This window comes from Notothenia coriiceps, unplaced genomic scaffold (assembly GCF_000735185.1).
Source record: "Notothenia coriiceps isolate Sejong01 unplaced genomic scaffold, NC01 NC01_scaffold00000339, whole genome shotgun sequence".
Classification (NCBI taxonomy): domain Eukaryota; kingdom Metazoa; phylum Chordata; class Actinopteri; order Perciformes; family Nototheniidae; genus Notothenia; species Notothenia coriiceps.
The window spans coordinates 20,026,461-20,033,377 of record NW_011333040.1 but is presented as its reverse complement, the minus strand read 5'-3'; the positions used below and the strand labels follow the sequence as shown (position 1 = coordinate 20,033,377).

At 37.9% G+C, this 6,917-nt stretch overlaps 1 long non-coding RNA gene across 1 annotated transcript in view; it reads right to left on the bottom strand.

Moving 5' to 3' along the window:
- Positions 1 to 3,841: 3,841 nt before the first annotated feature.
- Positions 3,842 to 6,917, bottom strand: part of LOC104948300 (uncharacterized) — a 19,310-nt gene continuing 16,234 nt past the window's right edge. Inside the window, exons 2-3 of the long non-coding RNA XR_798662.1 lie at positions 4,629 to 4,729; positions 3,842 to 3,924 (exon numbers count right to left, since the gene is read on the bottom strand). This is a non-coding gene — a long non-coding RNA (uncharacterized lncRNA). The remainder of the gene's footprint in view (positions 3,925 to 4,628; positions 4,730 to 6,917) is intronic.

Below are 6,917 nucleotides of genomic sequence, written 5' to 3'. Positions count from 1 at the left end.
GTTATATATAGCCTTTTAACATCAAGACATTATTACAGTTCCATTTAGATGAAGAAAGATACGATTACAAACAAAGCTACAGCTCCCTGCACTGCGTCACTGACAGCAGGTTGAATTTGGATTTTATCAAATGATTAACTGTTTTAGCTCAGCAAATCACAAGACAAAGTTCATTTCAGATCCGCTTTTCTGGCTAAATATATTTTCACAGCCAGTTAAAAATTATATATTATATAATCAATTTTTACATTATTTAAAATAAATAATTCCATGTACTGTCGCACACTGATGGACTTTAATATACTGAGATGTTTTCTGTAGTTCACTTGTTCTGCGGTTGTTTTGTCCTCCTGCCCAGAGACACCAGATGATCCTAGCCAACTCTGGTGCCATTCATTTGAATTGTACAAGTATAAACTAAATAGTAATAATAAAATAGAAGTAAAAAAATGCACAAGTTAATTCGATGGCAATGTTATGCTGCATCATTTCTCAATGCATCTTTTGGTCCAGAAAAGGACAGAACATAGAGGGAAGTAGGGATGAACCAAAATAAAGAGAGTCAAATAGTAGGACCGGATATCGGTGGGCCAATTACATCTTTGTATTTTCATACTTTATAAATGATGGACTGGAATGTTAATACCTTTCCTTTTGGAACAATGTCTGCATTAAACAGGTTTAAGCGTCAATTGAAAGTTCTGAGGATTTTGTAGTAGTGTACAATTCAGTTTTTTAATTCAGAAAAACATCTCAGAAGATGTATATCTGTGTGAATTATGTTTGACTCAAACTTGATGTTGCCTTAAAAATAAAAGCATGATCCTATTTATTACAGATTGAGGCATTCAGCATTTGAAAAAAACTTTAAAGTAACACATTCAAATTGCTTGTTTTGTCCAATCAACACTACACAACACAATTACATTCAATGTAGTATCATAGAAGAGAAAAGCCAACATATATCAACATCTGTTGGGCAGGAAACTTTAGCTTTTTTGCTAGAAGAAAGTTACTGTTAAAATGTTGCATCGATTGTTTCACACATTATTTTTCCCTCTTCAATCACAGTTACATAAAAAAAGAGCCTCTCATAACAGAATTTCACATGTTCATTTATCAATCACATTCTTCTCTTTCCCTGCCAGAGAATGGCAGTTCAAACACACTCTCAGACTGGGAAGGCATGTAAACAATCTCAGAGGCCTTTAGCATACTCTCGCCACATTACTACACTCATCCAAAATATTCTACTTCCAAAGAAGATACACGCACTTAACTGCAGACAAAACACAATCATACAAAGCGGACCCACAAAAGTGTCCCCACTTACAAGATCTGAAAATTGACAGGCGGGGCAGAAAACAAACAATTATTCCCGGAGCACGGGGGGAGAGAAATCGAAGATTGAGAAAACAAATATGGGTGATGTGATCAAAGCCAAATGGCAGGCCCTGTGTGAGAAAGACTGGAGAGTCTATTCATATTTACTGTTGCCAGGATTTCAATATCAACATCATAGGAAGCACATCAGATGTCTCCCTTTCCACTGACTGATTCACAAAGAGAAGCATGAGCTGCCATCTCTATTTGATGAAAATGAAAATACAACAAAAAGGTTAATCCATAGACAAACACCATTAAATAAACAGCTCATAATGCCGGGAATATTAGCAGCACTTATATGAAATGGCAGATAATTATATTTTCTAAAGGCCAATGTTTGTAATATTTTTTTGAAAAGAGCAAATGTGACTCAGTGGTTGCTGTGATTTATGAGCGTTTGTGAAGATGCAGTGTAGCGTTGTAATAACGCCAAAAACCATGGAGGAGAACCAAACACACACACACACAAGTCTGATTACAGACAAAGTGGGGCCAACCTACCACGCAGGTACCTCTCTTGATATGTTGTTCTTCAATCCGTGTTTTCCAAATAATCTCCCGGGATTGCAGACATAATTGATGTATTTACCCGTACTCTGTCAATTAAGCATCAGATATAAAACTGCACTGCAACTTTGGAACACATTGCTAAAGTCCTCTGCTACTGCTGTGCCACTGAGTATCTGGCGCCACCAAGAGGCCACATTCAAAACATCTATTCAGCTGTAATACAAGCAAATTAAAAGAAAAGATTGAATTTTGTGCATAGATAACCAAATTATATTGAAACATGTTAGTATTATTAATGTTTAAGTTAAAGAAGAAACTTGCATATTTATATAAGAAGAAAGTACAAATATGAATCTTTTAAATGTCAATGTGATATGACCCTTTCTCTGACTTTTTCAAAATCTGACATTTGCAACACTTTTATTTTATTACAAAGCTTTTGTATACATTCCTTTATATCGAACTTTACTGTATTGGAAATGTATGAAACTGTATATAATGCTAAGGATGTTCTGCTCATAAATCCTAACCATCACTAAAGATTCAGTCCCAGAACATCTGAAGTTTTAACAGAGCTCTGACATCAGAATTATTTCCAAGCATCTACTGCCATCTTGTGGCCATCGGCTGTTACTATACATCAAGGCAAAAGTGGCAGGCAATGGAACAGTGCAGTATATTGGAAAAGGGATCTTAAAATAGAAGTCCAGTCTTGAATATGATTAAATCACTGAATGGGATTACCAGAACAGGCCCAAAATAACTTAAGGGTCCGGGACCCCCTGACCTTCATTTACACAATGTCACTCAAAGATACACGTACAGACCAGGAAGAGACACAAAAAAGCTATAAAGATACCAAAACAACTACTACAGGCTGCAGAGACTTAAAACGAGGGGGGGGGGACAACCAATGACTAAAAAGAGGGGCAAAACAACTACAAATGTTGTGACCAGAAAGATACACACACAGAGACATACCACCACAGGGGAGAGGTGTAACAACGAGACACAAAACAACAACAAAAAAGGTTACACAACAAGAACGTCTGTGTGTCTTTCTTCTGTTTAGGAGAGGTTGGGGCTTTTCTCTTTAGACATTTCAACTCCACGGCTTCTATGCACAATACAATACAATACTCCATTGAATGATGTTATTGTTGTTTCTTCATCAACCAATGGAAGTTGGTGGTTCTTTTGTCATGTTTTTCTGTTGGTCTTACTTTATGCTGTAGTTAGACCTTGACGTAAAACCCCTTAATAATACATAATTGAATCAGATTTGATTGTAAGCCATTCAAATTGAGTTTGAGTTGAACTTATACCCACGTGGAATGGACGTAACGTTTTCAAACGTTGTCCTGATTTAAGAGCTGTGATCACAAAATGACTCATGCACCTGTCTGAGATGTTTCTCTGTTAGTGACCTCAGAGAAAAAGGCTATTTTGGAATTAAAGGTTTGATTTAGTTCAAACGTGTAATAGTTTAATAACAAAAACAATAGAGACTGAACAGGCTTGTATCATGTGATCACTGATCTAAAACTTAACCTATATTCAAACATGTTGACACTGTAATGTATATTTTGGGTTACAATGTTTTGTATGTGTGATGTAACTTACCGTTTGTGCATTTTTTTTTGTATAGTGTATTTATTGTTTTTGTACCGCATTTGTACTTCCTCTCCAGGGGACTATTGATGCACATTAGCAGTCGTGTGGTGCTTGGCCACTGTTAAATAAACTAATACAGTTACATTTGTGTCTAATTTTACAAAAATCTTTAAAATGCTGGAGTATATTTTCCTTTATTTTGAATCAAGAAAAATAAATAATAGCAATCTGGATTTATTTGCCATTTAACACATATACGCTTGAAAGATCCAACCACTTTAAATTCAAGGGGTTTGTGCACCACCAACACATCAAAGAGCACTTACTGTGAAATGCTCCTGGGATTTGTAGTTCTCATCGAGGTAGACGCGGGCTCTGTTGTACTCCTTCATCACATCACTGGACAACAGCTCTCTGATGGACAGAACACACACACATGCACACACACATCAGTAAATGTCAATACAATCTACCTCATTCCATTTCAATAAATAAAAAAAACACTTATTTTCTATTTATATATAAGTGCAATGAATGAAGCATCCTATGTTTGTATTTTAGTAGTAGGTTGGTCTATTTAAGTGTTACATTGTATGCTGCATGTTCTACAGAAACTCTATAGATTTGAATTGTCATATTGTTTATTCGTATATAGTAAGTCTTCATTTGTATGCTCTTTATTATTACTTCTTAATTTGTGTTCAACTCATGTGGAAAAGAAACCACTTAAAATATATATAACCTTTATCACACTAACAATTCTAGATACAGATCAAAGAATACATCATAATATAAATGACAGAATACTGAATCAATTGAAGCAGTTAGTTCAAGTTAGTGATGGAAAGACTGGCTCCTCAAATCACTGAGTCGAAATTCATTCTGATCCTACATTTACACTATTAGCATATTGTTTAAGGCCAACAACATGTGTTGCTGTGCCGACGTACAGCTGGGATGCCACCAGTGGGGGGAGCAGTCCTCCACTTTACTCCTGCATGTTCCAAATCGGGAGGGGGTTTCCCTCATGGAAACTGCTCAACTATTAACATAATCATCTAAAACTATTCTGAAAATGACAACATGAAAAGGGCATGAGCATATATGAGGATACTCACTTGACAAAACTATCCACGTGGGACATGGACGCCTCATAGTTCTTCCCCCCCACCTCCTGACAGTGCAATGCAAAGAAGTGAGGCTTGTGTGTCTGTATTGTCTGTAAGAAAGAGGAAAAACACAGGTGAGCAAGGGACAAACACTTCCACTCTATTGGTCAGTACACCACACCAGCTGTTACAGCACATTTGCTCAAACTAAATAAACCCTGAGCTGAATTATTCAGTCGTGCGCAAAACCTAAATGAGCCCGGCGCTTGGGGCTCCACAACTCTTCCTAACTCAACTGTGTGACATGCTACTATATTTACACAAGTCAAAGTGCCTTGCTAATGTAGGCAGAAGGCACTTAGAGAGCTTGTTCCACAAGAGTAACAGCGACACCTCTTCATCCAGCGTCAGGAGGGCCTGCAGCTCAGTGTGTACAGGGTGTGAGGGACCATTACACATCACTGCACCTGCTGACACACCACTGTACCAACAACAACAACAACAACAACAACAACAACAACAACAACTGCAGGATTATGGAAGGAATGCTTATCAGAACGTGAAATAGACTCCAGCATATACAGACTACTGTAGAAATAGGTTGAGATTAAGAAGTACTTTATTCATCTTTATGGGGAAGATTACCTTACAGATGTAGCACTTCATTTCAGACTCCAGTTTACAGATTCCTGCCTATGACCTGCCTAAGACCAGTATAGAGGAATGTTAAGCCCTCCCACTATTTTCCAAGAGGGCGTTGCCAGATTTTCAATTTCAGGTTTTAACCAGGAGATGGCGCTTCATTCACAAATACAGAAAGACAAGTTTCATGGACTTTCAGTTGTGTTTTGAAGAGCATTTGAACACATCAATATTTTAGATACTATACTAAAGTATATCTAATCTTGTACTTCAATAATATATAGTCTTTATATATTAAATAATCATAATAATAATGTAAATGTTTACATTACACTTCTTTATTTGTTATGCTCATACTTTTACCTTTACAATCGTTTGCTTTAACAGTGCATGACATTAAGGATTTTGGCCCTGTGGGCCATCTAAGCTAATTTACAGATGGCCCTGAGCCCAATAGAGATTGCCCTGAAAAATGCGCGCGGACGAAATGGCACGAAGGGTTTGGGGGGCCTCCCCCTAGAACATTTAGATTTTTCCAGGTCTTACTGTAGATGCTGTCTGGTGCATTCTCTAGACTGAATTATAAGATGAACCAGCACAATATTATATTGTACAATATCAATTTTATTCTTCATTTCACTTGTTTGTTTGCTCTTGTTTGCTCGCTTGCATGCCCTGCATAGCTATGAGAAATACTTAAGTTGTTGGTCAAGACACTTTCCATCTGATGAAGGCAAATGCCTTCCCAGATGTAAAAAAGTAGAAAACATTACATTCAGTTATAACTGCCAAAACAAACATTATTTACACTATTATGGCCCCTGTTAAAAATGTTTGTAATGTTATCTACTGTAAGTTGGTCGAATGAATGCTTCCTCATCGGAAGCTGACCGAGCAGACCCGAGCAGCAGTCGAGAGGAGCCGAGCGCATCCGCGAAGCACACAACATGGTGACGTCTGAGTTCCCGTTAGCCGGCAAATCTAAATCTCTTCGGTCAAAATAATTTCCCTTTTAGCGCAATACCGCTTCAGTTGCGCCACTTATGTGACAGACAAGAAGAGTATGTGACAGACAATAATAGTCAATTCTAATGTCTAACATGTAATGTGGAGAAAGAGATGTCCTGTCTGGGTTGATTGTGCGTTGATCTGTTGGTAATGCCTCGGGGTTCCGGTGGGCATGTAAACAAATGCATAATAATGCGCTATACTTTGTGGCCTCACCCAGTTGCATAGCGACACTTATTGTTTAGGTCAGGTGTCTTTTAATAAGCAGGTAGTCATATCATTAGCTAGAACTAGCTGCATCTGATCCATATGGACATAAACGCGAGTGAAGTCTAATCTGACGGGAGAGAGAGATCAGCTGCTGCTGACGAGTCGACACGCAGCTCTGCATGATCACATGCAGCGGTGAGCGGACAAAACACACACTTCAGGTTAGAATATCACACGTAGCTATTTTAATGACCTCTCAAACTACCTAAATGTAGTTAGTAGATAGTGTTTAGGTTTACCTGTCAGGTCCTCGGGGATAGGTGATCCGCGGTGCTGGATACTTGCATAATAGGTTGCGCCGATCGGAGCACCAGCAGGAGAGCGTTCAGTTGCCTGCGCGGTAAATATAGCCTTTTTTTTTTTTTTGGTTTTTTTTGT